The sequence below is a fragment of the Chinchilla lanigera genome, unplaced genomic scaffold, assembly GCF_000276665.1.
Source record: "Chinchilla lanigera isolate Chin_1 unplaced genomic scaffold, ChiLan1.0 scaffold00042, whole genome shotgun sequence".
Lineage (NCBI taxonomy): Eukaryota > Metazoa > Chordata > Mammalia > Rodentia > Chinchillidae > Chinchilla > Chinchilla lanigera.
Window position 1 is genome coordinate 6,991,892 of NW_004955443.1, and position 24,081 is coordinate 7,015,972.

The window sequence follows — 24,081 nt, forward strand, 5'->3', positions numbered from 1 at the left end:
AGGTATCAGTCTCTCACCGTCCAGGGAACTGATTGTATTGTGAGTTCCAGTTAGTTAGTTAGCTAGTTAGTTAGTTTTAGACAGCCAGTTTTGAATTCACTATGTAACCCAGGCTGGCCTGAAACTCACAGCCGTCCTCCTGCCTCAGCCTCCTGAGTGCTGGGATTACAGGAGTATGCCACCATGTCTGGCTGATGAGATTACTTTTTACCGTGAACCTGCCAAGGATGTTTTGAGTGCTGTTGGTCATCAGAGAGTGGGACGAAAGTGCTGGGCTACACAGTTCTCATTCCTGGGGCATTTTTACCTTGGAAAGCAGAGATGGCTACAGTCAGAAAATCCACGCTCTTGTGATCTGAAGTCTGATCCTAATAAACACTGAAAGCACTTTGGTGGGCTTTCTGCACTTTTCAGGGGGTGGATTCGGATTCCACGTGTGCGGCTGGGAACCCTTTCACTGTCAGGGACCCTGACAGTTATGCAGACTTGCTGAGCAGCTGGGGTGTTTTGGCAACAGTGTTATGGCTCACTGGTCTGGGTATTTCTTGGGACTAGATCTCACGATGTACCCCAGGCTGGCCTTGAACTCACTGCAATCCCCCTGCCTCAGCCTCCCTCATACTGGGATTGCAAGTGTGCGCCAACACACTAGGTCTGGTTTTTAACTATTGTGCCAGGGCAGAAAGATCAGGGCACAAAAATGAAAAAGAGGGTGAAATCCTGAAATAGAAGGCATGTTTTGAGTGAATGATCCCCAGACCTACTTGTTAATCTACCTGATGTTAGCTATGGTAAATAATTTGACCAAAAAAAAGTATCAAAAACTGCTTACAATGTACAGGTTGGAAGGAACACTGAGCTATTTATTTAATTTGTGGTTTGCTGTGTATGAGAGTCAGCTGGGGCATTCTTTATGCTGCCAGCAGGAATCAGGATTGAGAAATAAGGAACAAGAGCTCCTTCTACCCTGTAATGAAGGACCTGACTTAGCAAAACAATAAGAACCCTACTTTTGCACCACCAAAGTCTTCCTGATTTGGGCGAGGTCTGAAGAGTTGGTGGGGGAGATGTTTCACGAAACACAGAAAAACTCTGTGGACTAGGCTTTTCCATGCCCTGGTTCTGGTTACCCGTAGCAGCCCAGATGGAATCTGTATTTTACACTGAAACAGCACCTTGGTTTCTCTTCTTTGGCACTCGAGTTTTATTTTAAAGGATTGTGATGCCTGCTTCCAGTTTTCCCATTTGACACTATCTTGTTTTGGGGGGCCTGGGAAGAAAGTACAACGAAGCCCCATGTTGTACACCATTGTCATCATAAATATAGCACCCCCCCTTTAGGGGCTGCTGTGCACCTGTGACTGTTTGCAGAGACATGATTCAACTTCACATTAGACTTGCTCAAAAAAATATGAACTAAGCCCATTGCTTGCATGTTCTGGGCAAGTGAACAAAGCTGGTAAAGAACCTGATTTGCACAGATGTCTGGTGCAACAGCAAGCAGAAATGCCGAACAGACAGATTTGGAGGCAGATTTATTTATATCCATGGCACTGATTGGGATCATTCTCAGAATATCAGGCCCTGATCTCTGGAGGTCTGGGGCTTATATGAGATAAGCAAGCAGGAAGTACAGAGGCAGAATTGCTTGCCAGTTGGGGATTGGTTTATACAGTGTTCATCATAGTGACCAACTATACATCACAGTGGCCAGCCGTTTCCAAGATCAGGAGCAACTGGAATTGGAACAGGAACTATTACCTGGACAACTAAGAAACTGAAGTACCCTGACTTGGGGGGCACCTTCTGCTACATTTCCTCCCTCTTTTAATTTCCCCAGCAAATCTTTGCTGGGCATATTACATGTGATCTTTTGAGACAAGGCCCAGCTAGAAGCAGTAACATTAGGGTTGTCAATGATCTCAGCTTGGGCCCTAGCCAAAGTTCCCAAGACTGAAAGTTCTTCCACCAAGATATTGTGGTTTGTTTCTCTTATTACAGGGTTTCTCCCTAAGTTGAGTCTGACGAGAGTGAAGGAGTTAATCTGATCTAGGAGAGTGTTCAGTGTGTCTTGGACACTCATCAAATCTTGGTCAAGTGTTTTGATTGTTTTATTCTGTTGGGACAACCATCTGTAGAGTTTACGGCATGGGCCAGGGATATAGCTCAGGGGCACAAGCACCTGCCTGGCAAGTGCAAGGTCCTGAGTTCAATTGCCAGTATCCAAAAAAAAGAAAAAAAAAAAGAGCTTAAGGTGAAACCCAGTTAACAGAGTGGGGTAGGGAAACAGGGACTGTGGTAAGCAGCCTGAAAAGACACAGAGATCAAGGGGAATAGGTATGGAGCAATCCTGTGAATGATGTCCTCAGGCTTCAGCTGTGTGTGTGGACTGGCCAGCATCCAGAGTGTCCAGAGCAGGGCTTTGAGTGTGTTGTCTCCTCAGAGTGAGTCTCAGAGGAGCTGTCCAGGTAAATTTTTCAGGAGATCTAGGACTGGATTTCTGAAGCTTGTAGAGGTAGTTAATATGTACCTGGGTTATATGTGTGTGAGTTACAAGCAGTTTTTTTAAACCTTTTTAAAAGCTTTGTGGCCTCTATGCTGTATGTACTTTTGGTTATAACTGCTACATATGTGGGCCCATTGGCATTGCCAGTGATCAAGGGTAGGCCATACCTAGGGATGGTTTTTTACAGCAGGACCCTACAGACTTTGATTATCTTCCCAGTGTGGGTTTGGAATGGGAGGTTGGAGCCAATGACGCAGATGCTGAAGCCTGAGCTGGCTGCAGGAGTACCGGTGCCAGCACAGCCGCTTGACCTTGCAGAATGTATGGTGGGGGCAGGTCTTGGGGTTGATGTTTCAGTCAGTCGGGTCCCCAGAGGGGCTTTGAAGCACAGGTTTGGCATCACTGGTGGCACGTTTACAAATAGCAGCAGTAGCAGGAGAGCTGTGTCCAACATAGCTTTGTCCAAGTGACCATAGCATATTTAGAGTTACTTTTATCCATAAACAGGGTATACTCAGCATCTGTCAGGGTATTGGTTTTTTTTTTTAAAGTCTGATCAGGCTCAAGAACAGTTTATCAGACAGTGGCAGGCAGTCCTGGTCTGTGGGGCCCAGCTTTGTGGGCAGGTACATGGCAGGGCTGAGTGGTTTTATTGCCATACGAGTCAGGTGAGGATTTCTGTATAAGAGTACTTGGTACTGGGTGAGGTCCAGCACAGCATGTGGCACGTGCACAGTTAGGTCTTGGCTGAAGGTGAGCTTGTCAGCTTTCTTAATCAGAAGGACAGTGGCTGTTAGAGCTCAGAGGCAAAGGGGGAGGCAGACCTTAGTGACTGTGTCCAAGTATTTGCACAAGTAGGCCACTGGGCACTCCAAGAGGATGACAGTCTTTGAGTAAGCATTTTGTGAACTTAAGGATCCAGATTTTATAGAAGCCAGCAGCTCCATGAAATTTGTGGAGGTTTTTTGTTGTAACCAGTTTCTGCCAGATACTGTAGCAGAGCTTTTGTGTCTTTCTAGCAGGCACCTTGAGTGTCATTGATCAGAAGTGCTTTTTCAAAGAGGAAACAAGTTTTTGAACATCTGGGAGGTTGAGTCCAGGTCTCTTGGCTTCTGAGTCCAACACTGGGATCTTTCCATTTAAAAGAGGCTGGCTGACAGGAGCTAATCGAAGGCAGAAGAAGACATTTTTTAGGTTCAGGCAGGTGTACCAGTAGACTGTCAGTGGCAGAAGACTGAGGCAAGGTATACGGAGGGCAATCATGGCAGCACTGAAGCTGAGAGATCTTGAACTGGCTTTACAGGTGGGAGAGGTGTATTTTAGCAGTTTGGCTGTGTATGGACATTTTGCAGTTTTGAAGCCGCATTTTTTTCTTTCTCAGCGGGGACTGTGATGGCTAGGGCTTCCCCCAAAATAGTAGGAGATTCTTAACCCCATATGGTAATTGAGTCCAAGTGAGCTGGCCTTTTGTCTCAGGATTTTCCCAGTTGAAGGGGATTAGGGAGCAACTTGCAAGAAGAGGAAGGCTTTTTAAAATCTAGAACAGCCCAAAAAGGGTGTATAAGATGAGAACCATAGAGTGCAAGGTGATGGCTACATTGTTGAGGGCACAGAGATCTTGCTTAAGGTGGTTAACAGTCTGTCAGGCTGATATGTGGCTGGATGCCTGTTTGTGCTTCCCATGGCACCTGGCAGCACTAGGGGAGGGGTTGAGGTGAGGCAACAGGTTGAAGGCCAGGCCTAGATGCAAGTCTTTAGCCCATACCGCTGGGAGGAGAGTTTTCAGAACTTCAGGATTGCAGTTATCTGTCTCAGGCTGATGCAGGCATCATCTTCCTCTCTGGGAACAGTCAAAGTTGAAAGTTCAGGGTTAAATGAGAAGGAGGCTGACTGGCTTGGTGCAGAGGACACGTCCTCCCAGGCTGCAAGTGTATGGCGAGGGTAAGAGGCAAGAATCCCAACTGCCTCAATGATGGTGACTTGTTGACAGAGGGAACTTTTAAAGACAGAGAGTTCCATTCCATTGTTTACCAGGAAAGTCACAGGTTTACCTCCGACTTTTGTAGCGACAGTGGGCTCTCGGTGGCCCAGTTTGATAGAGTTCGGTCTGTCCTATCTATTCAGGCACAACAGCGCACAGCTCATTTGTCAGGGCTGACAGTCCAACTTTTCTTCAGTGAAAATGTGGAAGTCAGAAGAAATTGTTGACAGTCATCTTAGGTGGGCATTAGATGACACCATCTAGCCAGGATAGGTATGTCTCCAGTGGGGCCTGTGTGGCTGAATGCAGGCAGTGACTAGCTAGAACCAGTTCAGTTGGCTGGAAGTAGATGAGCTGGGAGTGGGAGGTGAAGCTGTAGGTGTTGGCAGCAGCTGCGGTTGCCAACAAGGGTGCCAAGGTAGAGTTCTCCGGAGAAACGGACCTCTTTTTCATTTTTTTTTTGTTTGTTTTGTTTGTTTCACTTTTAACTCCATAATCTCAGGAAACCCTCTTTTGAAGTTTTTTAAACATACCATCAAGGATTGTAGGTTTATTCTGGCTTGTACCCATTCTGTCTCCCTGTGGTATATGTTGTGTAGCCTAGAACAATGGTGCAACTGACAAAGGGTGGCTACTCCTCACAGAAAGACTATTTAGATGTCCACTTGGCTGTGTCCCTTGCAGGGACTTAGGTGAGACTTGGCTAAGGAGCATGGGAGGCCTCCATTATGCCATATGTTGATCACCATGGAACCACAGTTTAGGGCCCAATCACCCGCCTTGATCAGTGCTGCCCACTCTTGGTGCACAGACGGAGCGGCCTATTGCGTACACTGTCCATTGCACTCACCGACATATTCGTTCAGCAGGCACTCAGAGGTTAAACATCACAACTTCCTTCCCTTGAGCATGGTCCTGACTAACAGGAGTTGATCCGATTCCAGCTGAGCAGGACGGACACACTAACGGAGTGCCCCTGGGGTGTCTTACCAGAATCAGCCAGGCAGACAGACAGACAGACTGTGTCCTCTTCCCTTTGGAGTCCCATGTGAGCCTCTTGAGGGGGTGCCTTCCCATCGGGACCTGGAGAGGTCCTTGCTCTGTTGAGAGGGCCGTGACCAGTGACCAAAGAGGTCAGCACAGTTGGTCTTCCTGGCCAGCGAACCAGATGCAACGGCGAGCAGAAACACTGGAATGACACCCAGGATTTGGAGGCAGATTTATTTACGCCGATGCGCACTGATGGGGATCATTCCCAGAATGTCAGGCCCTGGTCTCTGGCGGCCTAGGGCTTATATTGGGTAAGCAAGCAGGAAGTACGGAGGCAGAATGGCTTGTCAGTTGGGGATTGGTTTATACAGTGTGCATCAGAGACCAGCGTGCATCACAGTGACTGCCGTTTCTGAGACAGAAGCAGCCAGAACTGGAACAGGAACTATTACCTGGGCAACTAAGAAACTGAAGTACATTGGCTAGATGCAGGCGGGGGCTCCTGTTATGCTACACTGTATTGGTTAAGTAGCTGCTAAAGAAACAACCAGTACTGAGAGAAAAATGCTACATAATTGTTGTATAATTTGGATAAAATAAAGCCTGGGTCTGCCCTGTTCACCACAGTGATCAGCCCAGGGATTGGCATAGAGTATGGGCTGAGTACATATTTCTTAGAATAAATGATTCAGTTGGGTGTAGGGGTGCACATTTGTAATTCCAGCACCTGAGAGGCTGAGTCAGGAGGATCACTTTGAGTTTGAGGGCAGGTTGGCCTACATAGTCAGTTCAAGGCCAGACTGGACTACATAACAAAAGCCTGTCTCCGCCCCAAAAAGAGAATAAATGATTGAATGGATGTTGAAATGTTATAAAATCCATAGAGTCCAAAAGAGCAAAGATAAAACAAATGAAATACCAAAAAGTTCACAGGAAGAAGGAACCTGATTTCTGAATATCTGAATTCAAATCCCAACCTCCAAGAACTGAGTTACTGGATTTGTCTGAGCTTGTTTCCCCAGTGGCAAAAACCGAGAACAACATCCTCGTCCTGGTTACAAATGAAGCTACACAGTGATGAGGGGAGGTGGTGACATCACTCTAGGGGCTTTGAGAAATCCAGCATGTTGTCATCTACACTCAGCTGTAGTCTGGCTGGGAAGACAGGATCTGAGCAGGGCAAAAGTTAAATGAGAACAATAAAGTTAAGCAAGAGTTCAAGACTGCAGTGACGATGGGTCACTGGCAGCAGATGCTGGAATGGCGGACGGGACTGCCTGGGGGATGCACTCTCACAGTGCAGAGGCAGAGGAGGACAGAGGAGGACTCTCTCTTGGGAGATTCAAGGCTCACTCATTTGTCCATCCACCCATCCATCCACCCGGCATGTATCTATCAAGCACCAGGATTGCCCCGTGCTGGGCTCCAGCTGGGGGTGCACAGGAGAACGGGGGTAAGGGCTGTGTCCTCCAGGGAGTTACTGTCCAGTAGGAAACAAACTCCGAGGATTCAGGGGCATCCAGGAGGAGTGCTGCAAGAGAATGCTTGATGTATGAAGAAGAACGGAAGCAGGGCAGGGCTGCTGAGCTTGGCGAGCAGGGAGGCTTTGCTGGGGGAGTGGTGTTTGACCTGAGACCTGATTTAGCTCCTGATACTTGGTGAAGTGGGCACACTGCTGGCCTGAATTAAGCAGCATCTTTTATTTCCACAAATGATTAGTTTAGGGATAGAATAAAAGCTGAAGTACAATTTATCATTGCTCTGCTTCTGGGCATTAGGAAACACCTCTCTAATGAGCACATTTCCTCACATGCACAACACCCCCACCCTTACTCCCCACCCTCAGCTCCCCACCCCTACCTCAGGGTGCAATTTAAAGAAAGACTGGAAGGGCTGGGAGGGTAGGTCAGTGGGAGAGTGTATGTTTAGCATTATTCAAGATCCTGAGTTTGATCCCCAGGACCAAAAACAATATTAAAAAACCAAGAACTCAAAACAGAAAAAGAAGGGAAGAAGTAAGGTGTAGTAGCGCACAACTGTAATCACAGTTACCCAGGAGACGAGGCAGGAGGAGCTCAAGTTTGAAACCAGCCCAGGCAACTTAGTGAGACTTTGTCTCTAAGATTTTAAAGGAACAGCTAGGTTTTGTAGCTCAATGCCAGAGTACTTTCCTAGCATATATGAGGCCCTGGGTTCAACCCCAGTATTGGGAAAAAACAAAAAAATATAAAATGTATATACACACACACACATGCACACATCATGCAGCAAAACCAAACCAAAAAAGAATGTGGACATGTGATTCTAGATCTCTAGCATGTCTGACTCAGCAGTTCCCACCAGCTCTTGGGAGGAGTTTAGGGAGGTGAAAGTTGGTTCCTCAAGTTGTGATGCCCTCTTCAAGATGGGCACCGTGGCTTCTGGGCAATCCCTTGGCTGGAGATCTCTCAGTCCCAAGTCACCAGGGCTGTCACTAGTCCATCTCGTTCTCCACGGGGGACAGTGCCCCACACTCGCTGCTGACTCCATTCCTGGGCTTTGTCAGAGGGACGGTTGCTGCCGTTGTCTTCAGTCCCACCCTGTCCTGTCAGAGAAGAGATGCTGGCGGCAGCAGAGCTGCAGAATGGGCTGCCCAGGTCGAAGTCCTGTCTCTGTCACCTGATGGGCGTATGACTGCAGATGACTTTTGCATCCAGACCTTCCTATCGGAAACTTGTTGGGTCAGATGTGTTTTGGAATCCAGAGTATTTCAGATTTTAGAGAAATAATGTGTTGCACGTACTGCATGTTACTTAATGCAAGTTGAGTATCCCTTATCTGAAATGCTTGGGGCCAGAAATGCTTCAGATTTCAGGTTTCTTTGGATTTGAGAATATTTGCTTCCACATTATGAGACCTTCAAGGATGGGTACCAAATCTAAACATGACATTCAGTTAAGTTTTCCAGCTACTTCATGCCCACAGCCTGAAGGTCATTTTATAGAGTATTTTTAGCGCACTGTGTTCTGCCTGTGAGCTATCCCTGAGGGCAGATGTGGGATGTTATACTCTGGTATTGCATCAGCTCTCAGTTTCAGGTTTTGGAGCATTTGGGATTTCAGGGTTTGAGGTTAGGGATGCTCAGCAGGTACCACGCATCTGGGGCAATGTTCCACGATCAGACACATCCCGCTCTTCAGCAAAGCATAAGGAAACTCAGAAGTGAAGCCTGCGGAGCTCGCATGAGAGATGAGTCAGATTAGCTATCAGATTCCTTCTAAAAAGTACCTGGTTTGCCAAATTGTGCATATCTTGGGAGGCTTTGGTCAGGTATATGTCTCTCTGTCCCTCTGACTATCCGTCCATCCTTCCGTCCATCTGTCCATCTGAGAACACAAGGTGCTACGCAGTTGTGAGCTTTTATAAAGTAAACTTATTTGTTCAAAGCCACTGCAGACTTGGTAATGAATCTAGAGTGCCATTTTCTGCTCTTTTCTCTTCCAGCGAACAGGCCTGGACTCGTGCCAGCGCAGTGCTTGGTGTTGCAAGAATGCAAACGGAAGCAGTACGGGGCTCCCGCCTCAAATTACAATGGACACCCTTGTGGCCAATCTGCCACTTTTGGTCTGGTTTTCAAGTTTTCTTTAGTTAGCCCACATTTTTTCTTAGTTTTTTTCCAGGCTGGGCTATCTGTTAGAACCAAACCAGCTCCAGATAGACTGTTGTGCCCCGTATGTTATCAAACTGCACTCTGGAAGGAAGAGACAAGAAATAACGACACGTGACTGCAGTGACCAGAAGTTAGCTTTGGGACGGCAGTGAGAGGAAGTAGATCTGGTTGGGCGAGCGCTGAGCACGCAGTGGGGGCAGCCTGGGTCCTGGGTTAGCAATGAGTGATGTCCTGTGCACCCTAAGTTACCCTGGGCTGACTGAGGTCCACAGGTTCTGTGTCACCCTGGAGTCACCTGTGAACCTCTCTGCGCTGTCACTCAGCTCCTGAACAAAAGGTTCTCACCAAGGTCCCATGGGAGTCGCCTCCAAGCCTGTGGTACAGCGGGTGTGGGTTAACCCCCGTCACTCTGTGATTCACGTAAAGGACATGGACTTTATTGGAATGAGAAAGGCTTTCTGATGCTGATAGTTGTTCAGACAGGTTTGTTTAATGGCACATTCATTATCTCTCCAAGTGGGAATAGTTGATTTTCTCAAATAGTGATGATTAGTTGGGCATGGAGGTGCATACCTGTAATCCCAGCACTCAGCAGGCTGAGGCAGGAGGATTGCAGAGAGGCCAGTCTGGGCTATGTAATGAGTTCAAGGCCAGTGTGGAATATATGGGAGATTCTGGCTCAAAAAACAGAACAAAACTGGCTAGTGCCAGCCCTGCTTTAAGAGTAGGAGCATTGGGCACTTTAGTAAGAAAGTCCCTTTGCATGGAGTTCACATTTCTCTGGATGAGACAGATACTAAAATGGGATAAAAATGAATGTATAGTGCAATTCCATGTAATAAGTATAAAGAAAAAAATAAACATACGGAAGAGGAGAAAGAGTGTAGAGTTGGGGACTGTGGGTTCTAAGGGCACAGGTAAGGAGCTGGGTACAGTAGTGCACTCCAGTAATCTCAGCTACTGCCTCAGGAGGCTGAGGCAGGCAAGACCAGCCTGGGCAACTTAGCATGACCTTGTCTCAAAGTACAAAAATAAAAAAATAAATAAAGGGCTGGGTGTACTGGTACATGCCTGTAATTCCAGCACTGTGGAGGCTGAGTCAGGAGGAATGCTGCAAGTTGGAGACCTGCCAGACTGCATAGTGAGTTCAAGGCCAGCCTGAACTACATACTACATAGTGAGACCCTGTCTCAAAAAAGCCACACACAAAAAATTAATTAATTATTTTTTTAAAAGGATAGCTCAGCGTGGCCTAGGTTTAATCCTCAGTATCAATCAATCAATTAGAACAATCAGGGAAAATATGGAGGTGGTGGCATTTGAGCAGAGCCAGTCTAGGAGAGAACTGGGGGAGGCCTGGCCCCAGGGAGTGAGCGCTAAGGCAGGGAGGCCGAAGGAGCTGGCCAGCAGCTGCCCCTGGCTGGGGCAGGCAGGAGGAAGAAGTCGGTGCTGAGGCCATAGGCATTTGGAGACCGGCAGGGCAGGAAGCAGAAGGAAAACCCAGGTGGCTCCCTCAGGGAGCCTGGGGAAGCCTGCGGCAGGATTTCCAATTTCATTGAAAGTGTGAGGAGAAGCCATCAGACAGTTCTAAGAAGTGGAACTGTCCTATGTTTACATAGGAAAAGAAAGGTCAATCTTTTAGAGTATAGATTTAGCATGTTTGAGGAAGAGAGGGAAGACGGAAGTAGAGGAGTGAGTGTAATCTTGGTGTAAATTCATTTAGTCCAGCCCCGCTGTAGTGCATGATCTGGACAAGATGAATTTTACTGTCTCGGCAGGGGAAATACAGCATCTGTTCCCATCTACTGTGGAATAGCCTTCTAACAGCTCCTGGGACTCCGTATTTGCCTTCTTTAAAAAGCCTTATGTGAAGTAGCTTTCTAAAAGGAAAGCTATTTGTGTCATCTTTAATCTTTTTTTCAGTGCATCTTTTGATTTTTTTTTTTTTTTTTTTTTTTTTTTGGTATCAGGAATCAAACTCACGACCTTGCTCTTGCCAGACAGGCGCTGTGTCACTGGGCTATATCCCCAGCCGGGTGCATCTTTTGAAAAGATGCTTTTTGATCCTCTCTTTCTCCTCTACTTCCACTTTCCCTCTGTTCCTTGACTAATAATGCTAAAGATCTTATTAGACACCTGTATTTTGCGTGCCAATGTTCATTTTAAAAACAGCACTGGATACTATTTGGTTTTTCATCTTCTTTCTTTGTACAAAGATTCCTGGGAATAGTGAGCAATATTAGCGGGTGGCAGAGTCAGAACTTGCAGTTCCACTTTCTTCGCCCTAACCTTGTGGGGTGTCTGCTTGCTTCTGACTTGCTCAGCACTGTGAAAGTAGGTACTAAAGCACACACAGATGAGCAGCAGTTTACACTGGCATTAAAGCAGCTTTTCAGTTTGTCAGCCACCAGCCACATTCTTTCCTTGCAGCCCTTTCCTTTAGCGACCTGCCACTGGCTCCAGCCTGGGCTGCTTGGACCCTGGCGCGGCGGGCGGCCCCTGGGCCTGCTCTCTGAGCTCCTCTGCAGGCATTTGCGCTCTGAGCTTCCCACGCAGCTCACTAACTCCCACCAGTGCTCAGGAAATAGAGATGCATCAAAGCCACAAGAGGGCACCTTGTCCAGCGAGTCCAGACCGTTGGATGAGGATGTGAGAGGTGAAGCTTCAGACAGTTTCAAAAACAGTTTCTTGCATTAAAAAAAGCTTTTTTTGCATTCTTAACAAATTTTAACCACTTCAAGAGAAGGTGAGTTTGGAAATCAAATATTTTTAAGGCTGGTTCTTTCATGTAAATATTTACCCTTTCTCTTTGGAATATAAATACCACCCCCCCTTTTAGTAGTACTGGGAATTGAACCCAGGGCCTTCACACTGAGTGACATTCCCAGCTCATTCTCCTTCCCCCTTCTCTCTCTCTTTTGGGGGGACAGGATCTTGCTAAGTTGCCCAGGCTGAACTCGAACTATCAATTCTCCTGCCTCAGCCTACAGAGTGCTGGGATTGTACACCATATCCAGCTTTGTTAGCCCTAGAATCCCCCTTTTCCTCCCTTCCATCTTTATCGATGTATAATTTGCATATGATAAATTTCACATATTTTTAGTGATGCCTTTGAACAACCACATATGATGTGGAAACCCTGCCCCAAGCAAGAATGAGACATTTCCATCTCTCCAGAAAGTTCTTGTGCTCGTATGCAGTCGGTCTCTCCCTGCCAGTCCTCCTGAAGTCCACATACCAGTTAATAGACAGCTTGGCCCCTTTCTAGACGGCGGTTCCAGGGGTCTGGAGAGACCTCCATCACACCCAGCTCCATCCTTTTGTGGCTGTGTTTGTTTGTTTGTTGATTTGTTTGTTTGTTTTTTTCGGTACCTGGAATCAAACTCACGACCTTGTGCTTGCCAGGCAGGCGGTGTGCCGCTGAGCTAAATCCCCAGCCTGGGTGCGTTTGTTTGCCTCCGGCCCATGTTCACTGAGGAGGAGAACTGCCATTAATGGCACAGTCGTTAATTCCTCACTAGTTCTTTAACATTTAGTTCTGCTTTAATGGAACGCTAGATAGCTCAAGGTATGGGGGGCTGCCATTATTAACCAACTTTATAAATTGAGGAAAATATGAGGAAACGGAGACACAGTCACGTGTGACCCTAATATGTAAAAAGAAGAAGTGGGGTTAGTTTTCTGATGTGAAAGTAGAGTTAAGTTTCTTGAGAAATGCGTCTTCTCACTGACCAAGTGGCTCCCAGGTTAAAAAGCTGAGAGCCGACGTCTGCCTGTCTCCCGACAGCGGCTGAAGCACGTGACTGGGTCTGTTTCTCTGGCTGCTGCCTGCATCTTCCCTGACAGGCTGCTCTGCCTGTCATCTCCATTGCACTGTGGTCAGAGCGCTCCTGCTAGCGTGTAGTTCTGGGGACGCTGCCTTGCTGATTCAAATCCCTCCGTGGGTCCCTGTGCAACCAAACGTGGGCCCCTGGCTTGTGCTTATTTCCGTGACAGCTCTGCTGCCCTCCCCTGCCCACCCCCAGTCTGGCTGGGCCCAAAACCCAATGTCATTCTCCCAGGTGCTGTGCTCCGGGTGTCCCTGTACCCAGGAACTGGCTGTTCTTTCTGTCTGAAAAATGTCATGTCCTGTCCTCTTCCTTCGTGCCAGTCTGTGGGGCAGACTTACTCATCCTGTAGGATTTGGCTCACCTCTTCCTTGATTAGCCAGGCAGACCTGGTTCCAACTGTGCGTCCCTCTAACCTGCACCTTCTTAGCTTTGTCTTTTTGCTTTTTAAATTTTACTTCTTGTTAAAGACAGGGTCTTGCTTTCTAGTGCAGGCTAGCCTTGAGCTCATGGTGATCCTCCTGCCGCTGTCTCCCGGGTATTGGGATTACGAGTGTATGTGCCACCATACCCAACTACTTTGAATTTTTGAGATAGAGTCCTGCGAAGAAGCCCAGCTGGGGTCACACTTATCTTCCTGTCTTCAGAGTCTGAGGATGCTGGGGTTTTAGGGATGCACCACCATGTCCTGCTGATTTGGTGTTTCTAGCCTAGCTCAGTACCAGGACTCATTATCCAGACCTTAAGAACATGAAAGCAGAAAGCACATCCATTTCATCCACGGCTGCTGCTCCCAGCACCGGACATCGGCCACAGCTTGTAGTTCGTGTCCAATGAGTGTATTTGCTGCAAGCATGGTTAGCGATGACTTTAGGTGTCACACTGCACTGGCTCAGCCCAGGGATTGCAAACTGAAGGGCCATCAGCACAGTCAAGCCATGGCCATGTTTTGCATGGGTGGCTTCAACAATACGAATTTGTTTTCTCTCTTTTGTGGAGGTGTCAGCAGGTTTGACTTCTCCTGAGGCCTCTCCCCCAGGCTGGTCGAGGGCCATCTTTTCATTGTGTCTTCATGGCCATCCTTCAGTCTGTGTCCAACCTCTTCCTGTAAGGACGCCTGCCGTGTCATGTGAGGGCCCAGCCAGAAGCCTCCTGTAGCCTTCATCACCTCTTTAAAAAGCCGTTTTCTCCAAACACATTCTCGGAGACCAAGGATTCTGCTGTTAGCGTGTGATCAGCTGGGTGACATGGACTCTCAAGTTCTGTGGCTTCTTCCTTGTGTCTGACTTCTGTTTTATAACATGTCAATAAAAGAAAGCCCAGAGCCATCAGGCAGAGCAGTTTGTTCTCTGAGGCTGAAGCTGGATGGTCATAATATGCACCTGCTCAAACACCTGATCTCCTGTCTTGGCTCTTTGATCCTGGGACCATGTTCGTGTTTCTTGAGGAACTGAAATTTCAGAGCTCCAGGTCGGACTGTGGTGCTTTTCAGGTTGGAAATACATACTCTTTCATTCTGTTCATCCCAGAGGCTGACACACGGGCCGCAGTCTTTCTTTCTAAGGGTTCAGTGGACGGGAGAGGTAAGAGCTGTGTAATGACACGACACCACCTCCGTGGGCTGTAAGCAAACAGCTAGGTCCTTTATTACCCTTGAAACCGGTGCTTGTGACAGGGTTGGACTCAGAGAAATGTATCCAATGCCAAGTTTCTGTGGGCTAAAGTTCCTGCTAGCACAGTGTGTTAATCAGAAGCTCAGCCTTAGTTAATTTAGTCTTTGCAGTGGGGAGAACTTTGGAACAGGAGTTAGCATGACTCAGTATTTCTTACCCAAGCGGTAGGTGGGGGTCTTTCTTGGTGGGGCAGGAGTAGGAACCCTTCTTGGAGGAATAGCATTATAATAGAGTCTGCTGTACAGAACCTACTAGCCAAGTAGGTTTACTTAAATATGAAACTGAATAGTCAGGGATATTAGTTTTGTACAGGCAGAAAGTCTACCTGTAAAGGGTTCCTAAAAGTGAAGGAAGATTTAAAATACTTAATTTTGAACACTTGAAGTGTACCCCGAAAGACCACAATTCAGCGTGCCTCTGCAGAAAGAATTCTCTCTGTTGTTTTTTTTTTTTTTTTTTTGCGGGGCCTCGTACACGCCCGGCAAGCACCCTCCCCTTGAGCAACATCCCACCCTTTAGAAAGTGTTCTGTGTGAATACAATAATCATAGTTGCTCTTCGTTGAGCATTTTCTCTGTGCCAGGCCCCAGGGCTTCACGTCTGTCTAGATGGGGAATGTCAGGCCCGTATGAGCTGAGAAAAAGGAGGCTCAGAGAAGCTGAGTCAAATGCTCAGTGTCGCCCAGCTACCAAGCAGCAGAGCTGAGTTTTAGCAGCTGGTCAAACCTCTGAGCTTCCCTTCGCATTCCTCTTCTTTGTCAGAGTAAGATCTTCTTCCTTGAATGTCACTGAGGCAGTATGAACATGTGTACCTTGTAAAACTGGCCAAAGGATGTGTCCTCTTTCTTCCATGTGTAGAGGGGCTGGTGGAAATTGACTGTAGTGCCCAGTTATATGCTTTTCTTAGTGCTTCCGCACACGCACAAAGATGCAAATAATAAGAGCAAAACACTGCCTTGGGTCTTATCCCTCCTCCATTCCGCTCAGGGGTCCAGGTCGGCAGGTTCCTCTTTCTGGGCTTTGCTCAGTAGAGACCTCTTTTCTGTTTTGCAGCTTGAAGAACAGAAGTGTTCGAAGGACACCTTGCTCCTGGTCACCCAGCAGAGCGCAGCAATCCCTTGGCTCGCTGAGGAGGTTTGGTAAGTGGCAGTGGCTTCATCTTCACTGGGACTCAAGGAAGCCTCATCCAGGGCCGGAGGATGAGACATCCAAATGCTGAGCCCCACCCTTCCTGTGTTTGCTTAGTTTACCGTGAGGCCAAAGTGCCCTCTATGTTTGTAAGCACCCCTGTCCCCAAGGAACCGCCACGGTCACACACAGTGAATGCTCTTTTGGAGCAGTTTCGTTCAAACTCTTTTAATACTGACTTCCATGGAAATGTCTCCTGGTGAGCCCCTCCAGTAGTGTTGTGAATGTCACTGACTCTGCCTGCACACCCACCCCGTCCTGTCCCCACCGCGCACCATGCCAGGCCGGGAATTGGGGTGGAGCTCAGGGAGGGAGACGCAGGCTCGGGAAATACAGCATTTCTCTGGTAATCCCCAAATGTTCCCTGCCTCCTGTTTGTCAGAGTACATGGACTTTCTCTTTTTGCGAGGAGGTGGGGGGGAGTTGAGTTTTTAATGGTAGAAAATGAATGATTTTTGAAAAATAGTGAATTGATAGAAACTACGCTTACTGCAGAGAGCATTGAGGTTTCTAACACTGAAAGAAAACCTAGGTTGTTTTGGTGACACTACGTGATGAGTAGGTAGGGACACCAGGTATAAGGGGTGTGGGCAGTCAGAACTGCCAGTGGGAGATACGGCAGCGCCTGCCCCCAGGGAAGAAGTCTCTGAATTAGGCATGCTTTTGTTTTTTGCACAATAATCTTTTTGGTTTTTTGAGGCAGGGTCTCACTATGTAGTTTAGGCTGGCCTCAAACTCACTGCCATCCTCCTGCCTCAGCCTCCTGAGTGCTGGCATTATAGGCAGGCACAACACCCCTGGCTGGAAAACTCTTTAAAATTACTTAAGGAGATTGAATTTAAACTGGTGACCAGATGCTTTTGCAGCTCCAAGAAGAAACTTTTCTTCTCTGTCAACATCATTTCCAGGAGGTGGGTCCCGGGTCTGGTTTTCCTGTGAACCCTTTGTACTCTTCTTAACTCTATGTTCTTATAATTCCCTTCACCCAGCCTCCCACAGGAAGGCAGCCAGCCTCTCTCCAGGGGTTGTCCACCAGTGGGACCACTTCCTGTTCTTCCCTTCCTGTTCTTCAGGGAAGGGTGACCATGGGTCCAGTCAGTATGTGGCTTCCCAGCCCAAAAGCAACTCAGGAGGCTGAGGCAGGAGGATCATTAGTTCCATGCCAGCCTGGGACACTTAACAACTTAGTAAGACCTGTCTCAAAAAAAAAAAAAAAAATCAATAAATAATCAAACAGGACTGGGATGTAGCTCAGCAGTAGAATGCTTACCTAGCATGTGAGGCCCTGGGTTCTTTGCACAGCACCAACAAACAAACAAACAAACCCCCTAAACTAAAGCTCTTTGACCAGCAACTGCACTGACAGATTTGGGAATTTGTGCGTATAATGCCACACACACACGGAAGGAGGGATCCCAATTTCACTGATTGGCATTCCCAAGCTTGCTGGGTTCTTAGTCACAGTGAATTTGATATGGTCATCTTTTTTTTTTTTTTTTTTTTTTTCATTTTTTTTTTTTTTGAGAATGGGTCTCGCTATGTAGTTCAGGCTGGCATGAACTCATTGTGTAGCCCAGGCTGGCCTCAAACTTGTGCCAATCCTCCTGCCTCAGCCTCCCGAGTGCTGGGATTACAGGCATGCCCCACTTTGCCCAGTGACATGATCATTTTCTGAGAGGTCTGTGAGAGTAGGCAATAATCAGACCTAGACAGGCCTTGTTAACAGGTCTCTAATCTTTTTTTCTTTTTGGAATGTTTACCCCAGTCTGGGATAAGACAGATTAGCTTTCTCCAAACAGAGGCAAACAGACTCACCAGTCATAAGTGATACAAGGAAATCTGAGCTTTTGTCCCGAACTTCTTCTAACCTCATTGGCCATTCCCCTTAGATAAAAGACAGAAATAGGAAGTGGGGAGATAGATCTTTCTCACTGGGAAGGGGGTCAAGAGGTGGACAGAGGAGAGAAGAGCTGATGAAAGGAATGAAGGTGTGTTATGTACGCGTACCAGCTCCACCCACAGAGTGCAAACATTGGGTGCTGCGAGCATGGACTTAAAAGCTGGCATGCAGGTCTTTACCTGATTTTTGTCAAGCCACTGCCAGTTCGTGTCCCTTTGGACATAAGGACAGTCAGGTCAGATGGTGCACTGTGGGAAAGGTGTGTGGGGGTGAGTCCCTCGTGGGAACTTCGAATAAAATAGTGAAACATTTTGAGTCCTGACTTTTCCCTACTAATCCTAGTCTAGATTTCCATCCCAAGTCAGTTGGTCAATTCAGATATGGGTGTTGTTTAATGCACACGTTGGAAATGCAAGATCCCTGTGACAAGGTGAGTTGCTCATCGTGTTCCTTCAGTATGTGACCCTTTGCCTTCCAGAATTATAGCTCTATGGGTGAAACCACAGAGCTCTCACAAACAAATTTCCCTAAAACTCCCTAGACAAGAAGCTACACCTTTTGGGAAATCACCATCCCCGCATTTCTTTCTTTTTTTGTTTTAATTTTAAAGAGCAAAAAACCCAATAACGAAATAACAACAATGAAGTCTGAAACAAAACAACACGGAAACAATAAAAACGATACAGGATTTCAAAACAAGATTTTAGGAATTAACAATGGTTGTTATATTACGTATTGTTGTTAATTGTTTGATCAGTCTTGCATTCTTACATCTGGTAATCTGAGTGACTATCCCACCATTTCATTTCTTTTTTTGTGTGTTTTTGTTTTTCTCCCGGTACCAGGAATTGAACTCACAACCTTGCGCTTGCCAGGCAGGCTCTTTGCTGCTGAGCTAAATCCCCAGCCCCTCCCACCATTTCATTTCAAGAAGGCAGATCAGCCAGGCTGGACTCAGTGGTGGGCCCTGCAGTCCCAGCTACTTGGGAGGCTGAGGGAGGAGGATCTCAGGTTTAGTGAGTCCCTGTCTCAAATAAAATAAAAAAGGCCAGGATGCAGCTCAGTGTAGAATGCTTGCCCAGCAAGGGCAAGGCCCTGGGTTCCATCCATAGCACCCCCTGCACCCCACAGGCAGACTTAGTGCAAGCTCTGTAGAGTTGCATAACTCCTGGGGCCCACATGAAGGAAAATAGAAAAATGAATACCACCTAAGGTCAAGCAACTGAGTTGACATTGATTGTCTTTTGTTTAGTTAACTACTAATGGGGACCTGTTCCAGAATGACCCTGGGCTACACAGCACAGTCCCAGAAGGCAGGTTCTGAAAGCAGCTTTTCTGAAAATGGAAGAGATACTTTGCTATCAAATATTACTTGTCACTATTTATTTTGTACAGTAAAAAATGGATGGATAGATAGATAGAGACAAAGACCCCCAAATTCAACTTGATTCAAATGAATAAATCTACTACTATCTAAGCCCACCCTATGAAAGATACCAGGGCAGGTGCATGAGGGGTACAAAGATTATTCACACACAATCCTTGCACCAGCACAATTTGTGTGTTTTTTTGTTTTTGTTTTTGAGTGCTATATAGTTCAGTCTGGCCTTGAACTCACTGTGTAGCCCAGGCTGTCCTCGAACTTTCAGCAATCCTCCTGCCTCAGCTTCCAAAGTAGCTCCTCCAATGCACCAACAGGCCTAGCCTCAGCACAGTTTCAGAATGAAAGGGCAAGCACTTAATTAATCGTATTAATAACAACAACAACAAAAGTAAATTAGAAGGTCCAGGGATATAGGCTTAGCGCCAGAGAGCTTGGCTGTTGTTGCAAGACTTTGGATTTGCTTCCCAGCACCCCCTACCCAAAAAAAGTAAATTCAAAAGCAACACCATAACTAAATATTTAGTTGGTCATGGTGGCACACAGCTGTAATCCCAGCATTTAGGAGGCTGAGGCAGGAAGTTCACAAGTTTAAGGCCAGCCTGGACCACATTATGAGACCGTGTCTCAAATAAGCAAACAAGCCGGTTGTTGTGGTGATGCTGGTATTTTAAAAATTCAGTAGGAGTTGATGAATCTCTTTTCTCATATATATATATTTTTCCTTTTCTCATATATTTGTGTAGTAAACCCATTTTTCTCTTGTTTGGATCTTGCCGTCTTCGCCTCTCCTTTTCTTTTGTCTGACCCCTGAGCCAGTTTAACGTCAGTGTTACTGCAGGTGTGGGCCATTGGTATGGACAACTTCTGCGAAAATAAACTTGAGGTTCTTTGCAGCTTACAAATGTGTAATTACCGTGTTACTATAAATGGAGAGCTTTCCATGAGTTGGTGTCCAACTAATTGGACCCAGCTCACAGTAGCCCAGGGTGGCAGACACCGTCACCCAGGGATCTACACGAGGCATTCCTGGAATCACTAAGATGATCCTGGGCTCAGTTTTCTGGATCCTAACTGATGTTTGGAAAAGTTAGGCTGAGTAGGATATAAAAGAAGGGAGTTCATGCCTAATCCCAAAATGGATGACCCCCTGTTTTTTAATAGTACATGTAATTTTAAAATTTCATGATCATTATTATTATTCTGGATTTTTTATTGGTACATTTTAGATATATAATATAAAATGCATAATATATACATAATGATAACATTAATCATATGGCATTTGTACCTATACATGAAATATCTTGATACTTCTTTTTTTCCCCATTCCCCTCCCCTCCCATCAATCCCTCATCCCCTCCTTTTTTTTTTTTTTTTTTTTTTGGTCTTTTTGTCTTTTTGAGACAGGGTCTCACTATGCAGTTCAGGCTGGCCTTGAACTCACAAGATCCTCCTGCCTCAGCCTCCTGAGTGCGGGGATTACAGGTGTATGCCACCACGCCCAGCTTATTTTTTAATTAAGTAAGTTTAGTGGTACATTTCAGGTATACACGATGTTTACATTCATTATAGGGAATTTGTACCCGTGAATGATATAACTTGATTCTTTTTCTTCCCCATTCCCCTCCCTCCCTTCCGCCCCTCTTCCTCTCCTTATTTACAAAAGCTTTGTTTACATTTTTTCCTTCTATTCCCTCGATCTTTTCTTGTTGGTCCCTTCTTTCCTTTGCTCCTACCCCTCCCTTGTTCCCCTTCCCATTTGAATATTTTCTTTCCATTTCCCACTGTCTGTTACACATTTTGGTCCTTATTTACACTTTTGGTTCCTCACACCAAAGAAACAATGCAGTAGTTAAACTTGGGTGCCTGATTTATTTCACTTTAGAGTACGGTCTCATGGTGCATCCACTTAGCTATAAATATCTCAAGTTTTCCTCTTTTTGGCTCTATTGTATAAAAACATCACACCTTCTTTACCCATTCATTGAATAAAAATACCACATCTTCTTTATCCATTCATTGGTTTATGGGCATTTGGGCAGTTTCCAAGATTTAACTGTTACAAACTGTGCCACTATAAACATGGGTGCACATATATTACTGTGATGTGATGCTTTTAATACTTTGGGTAAGATACCAAGAAGGGAGTAGCTGGGCTGAAAGAAACCTCTAGTTTTAGTTTTTTGAGAAATCTCCACACTGATTTCCACAGTGGTTGCATCAGTCCACACTCCCATCAACAGTGGAGAAGGGTTCTTTTTCCCCTACAGCATCCCCAGCATTTATTATTGTTTGTTTTCCTGATAATAGTCATTTTTTCTGGAGTGAGATGAAATCTCAGCATTGTTTTAACTTGCATCTCTTGAATGACCAGTGATATAGAGCATTTTTTTTTTTTATGTTTTTATTTGTTCTTTCTACTTCTTCATCTGACATGTGTCTATTCATTTCAGATGTTCATCTTTGGATTGGGTTTTTAAATTTTGAGGAGTCTGCTTTTTTTGAGTTCTTTATATATAAAATCTATTAGTCCTTTGGCTGAGGAACAGCTGGCAAAAATCACACTAAGGGTTGTCTCTTCACTCTGTTCGTGGTTTCTTTGCTGTGTAAAAACATTAATAAGATGAGCTTTTAGTTCTTAATTCTTTTCTTTCTTTCTTTCTTTCTTTCTTTCTTTCTTTCTTTCTTTCTTTCTTTCTTTCTTTCTTTCTTTCTCTCTACCTTTCTCCTAGTACCATGCTGTTTTTATCATAGTAGCTTTGTAGTATAATGTCAAGTCAGGTATTGAGATGCCCTTTGCATTGCCTTTGCTGCCCTGAATTGCTTTTGCTATCCTAGGTCTCTTCTGCTTCCAAATGAAGTTTAGGATTGTTCTCTCTAATTCTGTGAGATATGTTAATAGTATTTTGATTGAGACTACATTAAATCTATATAACAATTTTGGAACAATGGCCATTTTCACTATATTAGTTCTTCCTACCCCCACAAAAGGGATATCTTTCCATTTTCTGATATTCTCTTCAATCTCCTTTTTCAAAGTACTGTAATTTTCAACATAAAGGTCTTTTACTTCCTTTGTTAGATTGATTCCTAGGTATTTCATTTTTTTTTTAATGCTATTGTAAAAGGTGTTGTTTCCATAATTTCTCTCTCAGTGAGTTTGTTTTTCCTGTAGAGGAAAGCTATTGATTTTTGAGTACTGACTTTGTTTCCAGCTATGTTATTAAATTTGGCTATTAAGTCTAGAAGTCTTTTTATGGAGCTTTTTGTGTCTTCTATGTAGAGTATCATGTCATCTGCAAATAAAAATAATTTAACTTCTTCTTTTCCTATCCTGATTCTTTTTATTTCCTTTTCTTATCTAATTGCTCTGGCTAATGTTCCCAGTGCTATATTGAATAAGAGTGGTGACAGGCAACATCCTTTTCTTGTTCCTGATTTTAGAGTGCAAGTTTTGTTTTTGCCCATTTAGTATGATGTTGGCTGTTGTTTTGTCACAGATGGCTTTTATCAGATTGAGATAAAGACCATGTATTCCAATTTTCTGTAGGGTTTTTTTTTAAATCATGAATCAGTGCTGGACTTTGTCAAAAGCTATTTCTGCATCTATGGAGATGATTATATGGTTTTTGTCCTTGGCTCTGTTAATATGGTGTATTATATTTATTGATTTGCATATGTTGAATCATCCCTGAATCCCTAGGAAGAATCCTACTTGGTCATGGTGTATAATCTCTTGATAATTTGCTACATTCTGTTTACCAGTATCTTATTGAAGATTTTTGCATTTATGTTCATTAGGAAGATTGGCCTGTAGTTCTCCTTTTTGGTTGGATCTTTCTCTGGTTTTGGTATCAGAGAAAGATCTGATTTGGTTGTATCTGGTTTGGTATCTTTCTCTGGTTTTGCTTACTTCCAGGAATGAGTTTAGGAGTAGTACATTTCTCTTCTCTTCTCTTCTCTTCTCTTCTCTTCTCTTCTCTTCTCTTCTCTTCTCTTCTCTTCTCTTCTCTTCTCTTTTCTCTTCTCTTCTCTTATTTTGCTTCCCTTTCCATTTCATTAGAGTTTGAGAAAGAGATTGGCATTAAGTCCTCTCTAAATTTCTTGTAGAATTCAGTAATGACTGCTTTAAGGCCAGGGCTTTTGTTTGTTGATAGGTTTTTAATTAACATTTTCAATTTCATTGACTGATATTAGTTTATTTAGAATTTTTATATCTTCATGATTCAACTTTGGTAATTCATATGTATATAGGAATCTGTCCATTTCTTCTGGGTTTTCCATTTAACAGAATACAAGTTCTCTAAGTAGGTACTGATGTTCTTCTGGATTTCTGCAAGATCCATTGTGATTTTATCCTTTTCATTCCTAATTGCATGGATTTGAATCTTTCCTTTTTTTGATAACGTTGGCTAAAGGTTTGTTAATTTTATTTAATCTTTCAAAGAACCAGCTCTTCAAGTTATTGACTCTTGGTATTGTTTTCTTAGTCTTACCTTAATTTCTGCTCTGATATTTATCATTTCTTCCTCTGTATGAGTTTTGGGCTTCTTTTTCTAGAAGCTTAAGCTTCAATATTAAGATTATTTGAGCTCACTGTGTTTCTTTGCCATGAGAATTCACCGCTATAAATTTCCGTCATAGGGCTACTTCATTGTGCTCCATAAGTTCCAGTATGTTTGTATTGGCATTATAGTTTAATTGTAGAAACTGTCCAATGTCTTCTTTAATTTCATCTATGACCCATTGATTGTTCAGGAAGGTTTTATTTAACTTCCATGTGTTTGTAACATTCTTGTGGTTTCTTTTACGATTGATTTCCAATTTCATTGCACTGTGGTCTGATCATATGCATGGGATAATTTCAATTCTTTTTTTTTTTTTTTTTTTTTTACTTAAGCATATTCTGTGAGCTACTATGTGGTCTAGTTTGGAGAATGTCCCCTGTGCAGCTGAGAAGAATGTGTATCCTGATGTTGTGGGGT

General features: G+C 44.8%; 1 protein-coding gene across 1 annotated transcript in view; it reads left to right on the top strand.

The window, feature by feature from the left end:
- Rbm47 (RNA binding motif protein 47) overlaps window positions 1-24,081 on the top strand; it is a 159,608-nt gene that overhangs the window by 51,369 nt on the left and 84,158 nt on the right. The window contains exon 2 of the mRNA XM_005391951.2: window positions 15,678-15,763. The gene's annotated coding sequence lies outside the window, so the exon portion shown is untranslated. The remainder of the gene's footprint in view (window positions 1-15,677; window positions 15,764-24,081) is intronic.